Source organism: Bos indicus x Bos taurus, chromosome 3, assembly GCF_003369695.1.
Source record: "Bos indicus x Bos taurus breed Angus x Brahman F1 hybrid chromosome 3, Bos_hybrid_MaternalHap_v2.0, whole genome shotgun sequence".
Taxonomy (NCBI): domain Eukaryota; kingdom Metazoa; phylum Chordata; class Mammalia; order Artiodactyla; family Bovidae; genus Bos; species Bos indicus x Bos taurus.
The window spans coordinates 60,457,324-60,470,726 of NC_040078.1; the positions used below are offsets into that span (position 1 = coordinate 60,457,324).

Genomic DNA, 13,403 nt, shown 5'->3' on the forward strand with positions numbered 1-13,403 from the left:
CTTTGGTGCTCAGCTTTCTTTATAGTCCAACTCTAACATCCATACATGACCACTGGAAAAACCATAGCCTTGACTAGATGGACCTTTGTTGAACAAAGTAATGTCTCTGCTTTTCAATATGCTATCTAGGTTGGTCATAACTTTCCTTACAAGGAGTAAGCGTCTTTTAATTTCATGGCTGCAGTCACCATCTGCAGTGATTTTGGAACCCCCCAAAATAAAGTCAGCCACTGTTTCCACTGTTTCCCCATCTATTTCCCATGAATTGATGGGACCGGATGCCATGATCCTAGTTTTCTGAATGTTGAGCCTTAAGCCAACTTTTTCACTCTCCTCTTTGACTTTCATCAAGAGGCTCTTTAGTTCTTCTTCACTTTCTTCCATAGGGTGGTATCATCTGCATATCTGAGGTTATTGATATTTTCCCAGCAATCTTGATTTCAGCTTGTGCTTCATCCAGCCCAGTGTTTCTCATGATGTACTCTGCATATAAATTAAATGAGCAGGGTGACAACATACAGCCTTGATGTACTCCATTTCCTATTTGGAACCAATCTGTTGTTCCATGTCCAATTCTAACTGTTGCTTCCTAACCTGCATACAGGTTTCTCAAGAGGCAGGTCAGGTGGTCTGGTATTCCCATCTCTTTCAGAATTTTCCACAGTTTATTGTGATCCAACTTAGACAGCATATTAAAAAGCAGAGACAATTACTTTGCTGACAAAGGTCCATCTAGTCAAAGCTATGGTTTTTCCAGTAGTCATGCATGGATATGAGAGTTGGACTATAAATAAAGCTGAGCGCCAAAGAATTGACGATTTTGAAATATGGTGTTGGAGAAGACTGTTGAGAATCACTTGGACTGCAAGGAGATCAAGCCAGCCAATCCCAAAGGAAACCAGTCCTGAGTATTCATTGGAAGGACTGATGCTGAAGCTGAAACTTCAATACTTTTTCCACTTGATGGGAAGAACTGACTTGCTGGGAAAGACCCTGATGCTGGGAAAGACTGAAAGCAGGAGGAGAAGGGGATAGCAGATGATGAGATGGTTGGATCTCATCACTGACTTGATGGACATGAGTTTGAACAAACTCTGGAAGATGGTAAAGGACAAGGAAGCCTTGCGTGATGCAGTCCATGGGATTGCAGAGAGTCAGACCCAACTGAGCAACTGAACTGAACTGAAATAAAGTATTTAGGATTCAGGATATCATTTTAGCAACTTACTCTCAAATCCTTTAGGGAAAATATTTCTTCATACTGTGTGCACAATTTTATCCAAGTCTGAGATTATTTTTTAAAAGTTGGGAAAGGGGAAAAGAAGTTTCTATGGAGAAGTCCAGACATGTGAGCAGCAAACACATTAGTGGGGGCTTCTTTAATAGTTATGGGAAATGCAGCTCTAGAAATGTGACAGGGGAATTTGCCTATGATGATGCCAATACACAGCCAAGGCTGGGATTCTAGGAGTGGGGAGCTCAGGCCTGATTTTGCAGTTTCACAGTGGGATATTTTTAGAGTGAATACCTACTTTCTCTGGCTGGCTCGTTTCTCATCTGTAAAATGAGGGGCTGATGTAGCTCCCTTCCAGCTCTAAAATCCAATGCTGTGATTTCACCTTCTGCTATACAGCAGCTCACCAGCAGCAGTCTTTTCGGCCAAATTCTCAGTCCTCTGTGTCTTGCTGCCCCGAGGAAGTCTCTGACTGATGTGGTGCTGCTTCAGTTGACAGTTTGGTCACCTTGCCTTGATTTAATTCTCCTCAGGCAGGAGAATTAGTGTCTCTGACATGCAGAGCTCCAGGAAGGGAGTGCAACCTGGTCTAATAGTACAGTGATGACTTCAAGATAAATCCAGTCTCTCCTCTGGCCTGTATGATTCCAGCAGCGTGACTTGAGACTCAATTGCACACTGGCCACAGAGAACATTTCCTTGGAGGGTCTCCAAACGTGAACTCTGGACATGATGGCAGAGCCAGAAGGTGACAAGCCAGATGGGCAGTGCTGGTCCATGATGAGAGCCCATCTCTCCACACCCTGGCCTGTCAAAGTTGGAGAACACACGAGGAAATGTTAGCAGCCTCCACATGTATACATGCCAACCACACATAAAAATCAGTCATTCCAGTTGACATTTTGCCAATGGAAATTAATATGTCATAGTGTGCTGGGAATGCTCTCTACTTAATAATAACCAGACTTAAGAAAATGAGAACAATATGCAAGACTACTGAAAAATTAAGGGCAATAATCTGTATGTCATATTTTTCATATAGTGTAAATTTCCAAGTTCCAAAGGCTGCAGACTTTATATGTAACTTAACTGAGGAACTTTCCATCAGGTGTTTGTTATTAAGAATCAGTGATGTAGCAGGAGGACTTAGACACTTGAGAAAGAACACCAGCAGAATTTAAGAATTTCTTTACTAAATTAACCTAGTGCCTGGCACATAATTGGTGCTCAATAAACACTCAGTGAATAAAGATAAAAGAATATATTTACCTGTAATGGTAACATTCATGGAGGTGGACTCAAGTAGCTAACAGTATATTTAAAACATTTCACAATTCAGGTTCTCACAAATTAGGTAGAATTCCAAACCAGACAGAGAGTTAATAAAAACTGATTAAAACTAATGATGAATATTTCTTGAATGAAATAGAGAGCTCAGCCTAAGAGATCTTTTTCTGTTTTCTTGAATTCAGTTTCTCTTTTTGTCTTTTTAGCTCCAGGTAAGACAGTTTTGGGAGCTTCCCTGGTGGCTCAGTGATAAAGAATTGCCTGACAATGGAGGAGACCTGGGTTTGATCCCTGGGTCACGAAGATCACCTGGAGAAGGAAATGGCAACTCATTCCCGTATTCTTGCCTGGGAAATCCCATGAACAGAGGAGTCTGGAGGGCTACAGTCCAGGGGATCACAAAAGAATCAGACATGACTGAGCGATTAAACAACAAAAACAGGACAGTTTTGGAGATATTGCCTCTTCTACGCCCCAGCCCTCCAACCTGGCAGGTAGGGTCACCATAATATAGACTGATTTTTCCCTATGCTTGCACTGAAATGTCTCTGGTGCAGCTCAGACTTGCTGCAGGGATGATGGCTTGCTTATAAAGCTTGGGTAATGAATAGCTCAAGATTTATTTTCGCATTTATTCAGGACAATCTTCTCACTGTCACTGTGCCAACACCATCAGTACAACTGGACGTTGCATTGAAAAAAAAAAAAAGCATAGCTTTGGAGAAAAAGAAAAAAGTTTGAGCATAAATGTCTGCTCTGCCACTCATCAGTTGCATGCATGACCTTGGGCTGGTTACTGAATATATTTGAGCCGTGTTTTCTGGCTCAGACAGTAAAGTGTCTGACTGCAAAGCAGGAGACCCGGGTTCGATCCCTGGGTTGGGAAGATCCCCTGGAGAGGGAAATGGCAGCCCATTCCAGTATTCTTGCCTGGAAAATCCCATGGACAGTGGAGCCTGGTAGGCTACTGTCCATGGGGTCGCAAAGAGTCAGACATGACTGAGCGACTTCACTTTGCTTCACTTCCTCTCAATTGTTGTTCCAGTTAAACAAGAACACATCTGTACAGAGCCTGCTACCTAGTAGGCCTGTGGTGTTAATTTCCTCCTAGTTAATTTCTAGGGGCCCACCTAGACTTTCTTTTTTTGTGCCTGCCTTTCTCTGTTCTCCCTTCTCTTCTGGCTCTAACCTGAAGCAAATAAATAAATCACTAGTTCACCCTACCTTGGACTCCCTTGGTGGTTCAGTGGTAAAGAATCTGCCTGCCAATGCAGGAGACTTGCATTCCATTCCTGCACTGGGAAGATCCCTGGGGAAGGAAATGGCAACCCATTCCAGTATTCTTGCCTGAGAAATCCCATGAACAAAGGATCCTGGCAGGCTATAGTTCATGGTGTCATAGAGTTGGACATGACTTAACAACTAAACAAAGCTTACCCTACAGTTGGACCACTCCTGTGATGTTGTAACTTGGTCAGCATCTCCTTGTTGATCTCATAGGGAAGGTGGGCGTTTGTGATTCTTGGAGGTGCCCCAGGATGTCTTCAGCCAGAACAGAAGCCAGAAGTCTGTTATTTGAAGCCCTGATGGTTTCAGTAGAAACATGTATGATTTTTAAGTTCACATTCATGCTTTAAATTCATACTCTTGCTCAATTTATACAGCTTCACATGAAAACTTTTCCCTCAGGGTAGACTCAAATTGCCTGGCCTCTTTCTGTGGGAAGTGAGACACCAGCCATTGCCACAGCTGCTGCTCAGCATCATGGCTACCTCCAACCCCCTGAGTGGCTGTCACCTAACATTAGTACTATTAGGTGTTATGGCCTATTTCCAAAATAGGGCTAGAGTGATTGTTTAAAACATGTCAGATAAAGAACAGTGAGGGCTACATTATTTTAAAGAATAAATGTGTTCATCACCTCACTCCAAATGTAAATTTCTATTTAAGTACATGTATATATTAAAACGGAGAAGGCAATGGCAACCCACTCCAGTACCCTTTCCTGGAAAAATCCTATGGACGGAGGAGCCTGGTAGGCTGCAGTCCATGGAGTTGCCAAGAGTCAGACACGACTGAGCGACTTCACTTTCACTTTTCACTTTCATGCATTGGAGAAGGCAATGGCACCCCACTCCAGTACTCTTGCTTGGAAAATCCCATGGACGGAGGAGCTGTTAGGCTGCAATCCATGGGGTTGCTAAGAGTCAGACACGACTGAGTGACATCACTTTCACTTTTCACTTTCATGCATTGGAAAAGGAAATGGCAGCCCACTCCAGTGTTCTTGTCTGGAGAATCCGAGGGATGGCGGAGCCTGGTGGTCTGCCATCTATGGGGTCGCACACAGTGGGACACGACTGGAGCGACTTAGCAGCAGCAGCAGCATATATTAAAAATGTTTCAGAGTACTACTTTCATGTGAATATGAAAACAATATTTCAGTGAATGTTTATGGCCATCCACTTGTCTGCATTTAAATCACTATTATAGACATTCTTGAAAATTAAAAAAAATGTAAAGAACACACCCCTCTCCGGGCTGTCCAATGTCTTCATATCTTACCTAGAATAAGATCAGGGTCTTGCTCCCCAGGGCCCAGGTGAGCCCAAGGGACCTGGCCCTGATTCCTCTGCAACCTCACTTTATTCTTGCCCTTGTTCACTGTGCTCCAACCCCATGGGCCTCCTTGCTGTCTCCTTACCACACAGAAGTCAAGGTCCCACCCCAGGTTGTTCACACCTGTGGTACCTATGCCTGGATGCTCCTCCCTCCATGGAGCTATGTCATTCTACCTTCTACTCAAATGTGATCACTGCAGGGAAGTCTGACTACTCTGTCTAAATTAGCGCTGGGGACCATCACTCTCGGTTCCTCAATCCGCTTTATTTTTTGGAACACACAAGCACACATTGGTCATTTGTTTACAGCCTGTCTCTCCCTTTGGAACATGGGATCTCTAGAATGCAGGGACATGGTTTTCTTCACTGCGGTATCCCTTTTGCTGTGTTATCTCCAGAGCCTAGAAGAGTGCCTGGCCTGGAGAAGGCACTTGGTAGATGTTTGGTGATTAAATGAAGAGATAGTTTAATTTAGAACAGCACTGAGGCTGTTCAGTGATTTGGTAAGAAAAGGGCTGTGAAACCACTTTTGTTCTAAAAAGACATCTAGATGCCATATCTCCATAATAAGGACAAGAACAACAGCAACGTAATAGCTTCAATTTATTGAACATTATGATGCCTTGCTCAGTGGGAATCTTCAAGTTGTTTGTGATCATTCATGAGCTTATAATTTTATCACTTTGGTCTATGTAAAAATGTGCAATAGTTTATTAGGTTATTACAAAGACAATGTGCAGTTTTTATGCTACTAGACTAAGCGCGTCATGAAAATTACACTCCCATCTCTTGATGTACACAAAATGTTATGTCAGGTCCTCCTACAACTTCAGTCCTTTCCCTGACACACCCCCAACACCCTACCCCTTTCCCATCTCCTGGCAAGCAAATCCAAAGCATATGGTATCACAAGATTGGGATTCTGAAACCTGAGCACTAGAATAAGATAGATCTGATTCAAATGAATATGCCTTTGGACAAGTTATCTAAAGTCTCCATGCCTCAGTTTCCTCATTTTTTAAATGGGGAGAATTATAGTATATAATCATGGGTACGTCTTGTTTGATATATGCAAATAAAATAATACATAATGTGATTAACATAAAGCTAACACTCAAAAATTGTTAACATTAGAAAAGAGGGGGTGGAAGGATTGGGGGTTTAAGAAAGGCAGTTCTTTTCTAACATGAGATAAAGAAATAGAATATTTTCTTTATAATATATAACCACAATTATGCCAGAAATTCATATGAAGTTGACAATATGCTAATTTAAAATGGTGGCAGATCTCTGCTCTGCAAAATGCCTTATGAATCTCAAATGCAATTGTCCTCAGAGCTCTCACTGGGTCAGCTATATGACTGGGGTTCTTTCAGGTCTCAGCCCCAGTGAGTGAGTCTTCAGAGTTTGTTTCAAGCCATTTTCTTTGATTTTTTTTCCCTTTTTTTTCAGCACAATTTTCATCAATTGCTTTACAGAAAACCTTTTTGCTCCCCCCAGAACGGTGTGGGAGGAGTAGTTCCAGAATGACTAAGGCATGATGGGTTTGCCTGTACATGGGTCACATGTGAGAGAGCTGCCCCACGGGCGAGGGCAGAGCAGGACCCTTTGTGTTCCTCAGAGGGAGACGTTAAGAGTTCATGGCCTTCTCTTAAAACACAGCCACTTCTCTTAAACTGCATGCAAAAGCAGGCATTGCTGACCTCATGTGGGTATTAGGGCAATTTCTTTAGTATTCCTTTTATTTAGCATCAGCTTTTATTTGGAGGAAGAATATATATTACTTCCAATGGTTACACACACACACACACACACACACCAGATACCTGTATATCTGAGGCTGAGTAAGATTCAAAGAGACCAAAATAAAGTAAAATAATCCAAGGACATATCCTTGAAATGATCTTGAGTCAACTCAATAACAAAACTTCGTCTCTCTAAGGTAAATTTTATAGTCCTAGAGGAGGTGTTAGCGCAGAGGTCTGCCATGTATATGTATGCGTGATTGAAAGTGGGGGCAGGGCCACCACGATAAAGAAGGCTAGAAACAGACACTAGTCCAACAGAAATAATTTTCTCTTTCTTGCATATCCTCCCACTCATAATAAAATATACTTTTCCATATTACACATCAGCTGTTTGCAATGTCTGAGACTGAGTGCCTGGGCTGTGATTTTTTTCCCCCCAGCAGGAAACTAGGAAATGAGTCATAAAACATTAATACTGCCTTAAAATAACTTAGGGTAGGGTGATCCCAAGATGAACTCGAGTTGAGCACCAGAGGGAAGGAAGCTGCACCTCCAGAGGAGAAATTTCATTAAAGAGGACTTGGCCTTTCCCACAGAGAGCTCCGGGTCTGACTTCTTGAGGCTGGGAGGGCTGTATCATGCTGAGTGGGAACTCTGCACTCTGGCTGCTTCACACATGTGGGGAACACTCGACTTCTCAGAAACAGAAATAACTGAAGAAGTGAGACAAACTCTTGATTCTAAACAAAGGGATTCTAACCCATCAGCTGGCCCACTTATGAAGTATTTTTAAGTTTCCACAATCTCAACTGAATTCAGGACTTCAGTAATTTGGACATGTAATAAGTAGGCTGGAATATTCAATAATGGTTAAGGGCATAGATTTAGGAGTCACACAGTCACACAGGTTAGAATCCTGGCTTTGCCTTTAATTAGCTGTGACCTTGAATAATATATTTTTCTCTCTCTCTCATTTCTGCTTTCTCTCATGCAGATCTGGGACAATAGTAATTATAAAGTCATTTTGAGAATTAAATGAGATAATGAATGCAAAATCATCCGTGATTTAAAAGTAAAGCCATAGTCACTTTCATAAATTATCATAATCTTTCACTCTACTTATTCTAAAAAGTCCAATTTTCCATTGTATCCCCTTTCCCCAAGTTATTTCTGGGAATACTAAAGAAAACACTTCTAGTTCTACAGAATACCCTTGGAGATTATTCTTCCTATAAAAGAGCTCTGTTTCAGACTTCTCCTGTAACCTCATACCATTGCAGAACTCACCTCTCTGTGGTTGGATCAGTTAAAATGAAGTCAGCTAGGCCACATAGTGCCTTTGTGTGAATCAGCAAAAATTGCCCTTTCCAGATAGGGTGAGGGTTTCAGGATCAGACACACTAGACCTTTGGATGAATTAGAAAATAGAGTCCTATTTATCCAAATGAACTCAGCTCTACATCAGATTCACGGTTTGTTGAGGGGAGTACAGGGTGACTTCAGCCCCCATTCCTTTTACCAGTCAGATGCTTTTGTGCAATAAAAAATCAATAGAGGCATAAGTAACTCTGGGTAGTCCCTGGCTGCATGCAACAGAAAATCCCAAAGCAATACTGGCTTAAGCAAATTAAAGGTTTCTTTCCTGCTCATATAAAAGGAAGAAGAGCTTCTAGGGTGGATCTCACCACTTCACAGTGTCATTAGATTGCATAGTTCCTGTTTTTCTGTTCCACTACTAAATAAATAGCTTCCATTGTCAAGGTCATCTACTAATCTACAATAAACAGAGAGCTCGAACTATCTTATCCAAGTTTGAAATAGAAGAATGGAGGAGGGGATGAAGATGAGCATCACAAGGATACTTTGGCATAAATCTTATTGATCAAAAATTGATCATATGAGAGATTTTAGGTAACTTATCCAGGGCCATATATGGTGATATTATTATTGAGTACAAGAAGACAATGGAATGTTGCAGGTAGGCAATTGGAAATTTTTCAAAAGGCTTTTCTTGCTCCTAGTTATACTTTGCTCAAAAACGCTAACAGTCGGACTTGATAGATTTCAATTGAATGCAGAGAAGAATAAGAAAACCATACTGCAGAAAGCTGAAGGCAGTTAAGCATGTGGGTTCTAGAGTCAGATTAGCTGGGTCCGAACATTGGCAGTATGATAATTTCTTGGCTGTGAGACCTGGACAGCTTTTGTCCTAACCTTTCAGGATATTTAGTTCCCAATCTTCAAAATAATAAGGTTGTTAGGAATATTGAAGATGAGCATCACATGAGACAATACACATGTAGCCCATTTAGTGCAGAATGGATGTATTCTCACAAATTTGCACTCTCAAAGGTATGAGAACAGACAGACTATGATAAACCTCTGGCCATGGTTTCTTGAAGATACCATTTATAAGAATGTTGGTCTATCCTTCCATTCTGCAGTGATGTTTATCAAGTCCTTCTTATTGTCAAAAGACTCACTAATCCCTACTTGCCTCTCTCTGTGTTGAAGGCCGTGCTGTTTCCTTCTTGACAGTAGAAACTTTCTCTTCCTTTGGGGATGCTCCTAATCCTACCCAGAGGTATAGTCTGAATTCCATTGTCCTGACAAAATGATCACAAAGGTAGAAAGTACATCACTCAAAAAGTAATTTTTTTTTCCAACTTGAGTAATACCGTGCATGAGTTCTAAAATCTAGTCTAAGTTTTTCCATATTTTGGAAACACATTTCTCTACATCAGCAAAGACAACATAGAGCTCGATCTAATTTGTAATTATAGCAATAAACAAATACTTCATATCTTAGTCTAAAACATCACAGGGTGACATCACAGTTTTTCTTTTCCTAAAAATCTATGGATGGAACTTGCTTTGTATCAGTAATAGCAAGTTTTTTTTTTTCTGATCATAATCCCAACCTCCCATTCTCTAAAGGTCCCTGAGGTCTCTATCTGGAGAAACTGAAAACTGTCAACCACTTCCAAATTGAACTTCTGTTGCTTAAAGCAAAGAAAGGTCTCTTTCACTGGAGACCTCACTACAATATATTTAGTTCTTGCCAGTGATTAACATATGATAAGCACTAAAACAGTAGCTATTGTTCCTACCTGCATCTTTCCAACTACAAAAATTACTTTTCATAGCTTTGAATAAAGGGCTGGTGTAAAATAAAGCTGCAATATTGTAAAAATCATGATCATGTAAAAGTAAAGGTCCAATGTTAATTGCAAAAGACAATACATTCCTGTGAGTTTCCTTGTAGCCAGGACAAAGAAAGGAAACATTCCAAGCTTTATAACTAAGTATTCTCATTGTTCAAGTGAGCAATTTTTTTCACAGCAGTACACTCTAAAAGATATTTCCCCAATGGTCTGCTATAGAAAGCACTGAGACATACTAATACAGTGTCCTTGAAAACTGATTTACAAAATCTTTACTAACAGGTTTCATATGTGTATTTGTTATGAAAACTAAGAAAAGCTAAAGGCATAGGGTTTTAGTGCAACTTAAGGCAATTCTAAAGGCAGCTAAGCTGAAGTGGAGGTCTGCCTGGACAGATGGGTAGATGTGAGAATGCAAGGGAGCTGGTGTAAGGCCTGTGTGTTAGGCCAGCTACCCCAAATATTCTTCCTTCTCCATTGTATGCAAACAGATGACAATGAACTGTCTAGTAGCTATTTTCAGAGGATGTGGTAAAGACCAGAGGAGTTGTTAAGAGCGTTGAGGTATCTTTAAAACACCTCAACTTTATCTTTAAAATAAAAGGTGGAGGTATCTTTAAAAAAATAAATAAATAAAGTTTGCTGAGTGTTTTAAATACAACTTTCCCTTTTAAAGTTTTTCTTATTGTAAAAATAAAATGCATACAATATATAAATGAAATTGGTTAATAAAGAAACAAATGACTTACACTCCTGCAATTATATATTTGCATGCTAAATCACTTCAGTAGTGTCTGACTCCTTGCTACCCTATGGACTGTAGCCCTCCAGGCTTCTTTGTCCATGGCATTGTCCAGGCAAGAATACTGGAGTGGGTTACCATGCCCTCCTCCAGGGGATCTTCCCGACCCGCAGATCAAACCTGCATCTCTTGTGTCTCCTTCATTGGCAGGTGGCTTCTGTACCACTAGGACCACCTGGGAAGCCTCATAATATGATTATGTGGTGATTTAAAAATATATCCATAAGTTCCTTGATAATTCTCTTTTCAAAAGGGGGAAGCTGATTCCCCTCTTTTTAAGTGAGGGCTGGATTTAGCAACTTAATTCTAAGAAGTAGAATGTAGTGACAGTGAAAACACATGAGACTTCCAAGCCTATGTCATGGAAACCTGTGGCTTCCTCCTTGCTCTTGGATCACTTGCTCTGGAGGAAGACACATGCCATTATTTAAGGATACCCAGGAAATCTAGAGTGGCCCACATGGTGAGGAACTGATGCTTCCTACAAATAGACAACCAGAAACTGAGACCTCCTGCCACCAGCCATGTGAGTGAGCCCTCTTGGAAGCAGAACTCTTAGCGTCAAACTTTCAGATGCCTGCGGCACTAGCCCTAGATGGCAGCTTGACAATGACTTAGAGACCCTGAGCCAGAACTACCCAGTGAAGTCATTCCCAAATTCCTAACCTGCAGAAAAATCTGAGATCATAAGTGCTTGTTGTTCCAAGCTGCTAAGTTTGAGAAGCAATTTAGTTATAAAGCAACAGGAATTTATATAATCACCATTAATACTCTCAGTTTAGTTTTTCAATTCTCTATTTCATTTGTCTCTGCTCTAATCTTCATTATTTCCTTAGTTGTGCTATTTTTGGGTTTAGCGTGTTCTTATTTTTCTAGTTCCTTAAGTTGTAAAGTTAGGCTGTTGATTTCAGATCTTTCTGATCTGTTTCTGTGTCTTTTCTTGAATCTTTGAAGTAGCTGGTTGGCGCGTATTGTGAGAGCAGACTGCTCCAAGTGGGGTCTTGAAGACCTCAGACACTAATTTCAGTTGAGTTCTGCTGCATCATTACTTAAAAGTACACCAAAATTCAGACAGCAGGGACCATGGTCCAAAACACTGGGAAGCAAGACGTGAGCTTACGAGCTGTATGACCATGAGTGGGGTCAAGGCTCATTTTTATCAGTTATAAATTTATGGACTAATAATTCTTACCTTATAAGGAGGGTAGTGAGGATATAATTAAATAGGTTTAGTAAAAGTACAAAGTAAAAATATAAAGATAGTATCTGTTCCTAGAGCATGAGCATTGTGGAGGCAGGGAACTGTGCCTTTTTCTCTTTTCAGTGAATGAATTCTGTAGCAGCTTTGACTGGGCTTGAATTCTATATAGAAGCCATGTATCTCCAGCATCTAGCAAATGATGGGCACTTAGAAAATGTCAATTTCATGAAAGAACCAATTATTCTTACCTTGAGTGATGACATGTGTGACCTTTGGTAAGAGTTCACCATCGTGTCCCTCTGCTATGCTTCCCACTAGTGCGGTTCCTTCATCAACAGGAACTCCTCCGGGTCAGTTCTTTCACAGACAGAGCCAGTACCAGCACAAATGTTTGCCGTTATCTTGGGAGATGCTGTCCTACTGAGGTGGCTGAGAAGACGCAGGAGAAAAATCAGGAAGAGGAGTAGCATTTACTTGTCTGTGTTTCTTCATCTGCTTCTTGTCATCTTTCTTGCCTCCCTAACTCTCTCTCTTTCATACACACACACACACACACACACACACACTTGCACGTCTGCTCTCTTTCACTCAGAAAGACACACACGCACCTCCCGAGTATTACTTTTGGGCCGAAATCCAAAGTCTTCTCTTATCTGAAATTCACTGTGCATTTGCCACTTGGCAGAGCCTACAAACAGCTCAGTGGGTGTTTTTATAGTCAGCACTAAAAAAAATTGCCACAGTACTAATAAAGTTTTCCTTATTGTTGTAACTGTTGGCAAGGGCAAATGTCTGGGGAGATTGACTGCCTGAAAGGCTTCATTATGCTCCAAGAATATTTTTGATAGAATTTCAACAGCTCCTGAATGACTGTCAACTTCACCATGTGACTCACACCCCCTGTACCCCTCCTTAATTGGTCTTCAAACTCACAAAAACATTCAGGTCAGTTGTTGGGCATCTGAATCTTTTCAAGTAATTAGTAGGTAGAATTACCAGATAGCAGGCAGTGTTTGCTTGTAATTTATCAATCAGGGCTGCTTTAGGGGTAATCGTCATCTAGAATGGTCTTGTAACCATGTTCAGGTTAAAGTGTTGGAACTTCCCTGGCAGTCCAGTGAAGACTCCACAGGTTTGATCCAAGGTCAGGGAACTAAGATCCCATATGCTATTCAGGGAGGCCAAAAAGTTAAAAAAAAAAAAATATCAGTAGAAAGTTTATTACTGTCTTTTGTTTCCGCTAGGTTGTGAGTTTTCCCTTTAAAATCCAGACTCAAAGTAAGACAGATATTTGGAACACGAAAATTTCAAGGGAAAAATTTCCCCAGCAACCTCAGATATAAAAA

General features: G+C 40.9%; 1 long non-coding RNA gene across 1 annotated transcript; it reads right to left on the bottom strand.

Moving 5' to 3' along the window:
- Nucleotides 1-1,346: 1,346 nt before the first annotated feature.
- LOC113890496 lies at nucleotides 1,347-12,709 on the bottom strand. The gene is made up of 3 exons (XR_003510507.1): nucleotides 12,306-12,709; nucleotides 3,959-4,104; nucleotides 1,347-2,042 (listed from the first exon to the last, which is right to left on the bottom strand). It is a non-coding gene; the product is annotated as an uncharacterized LOC113890496 (long non-coding RNA).
- Between the last annotated feature and the right edge of the window lie 694 nt (nucleotides 12,710-13,403).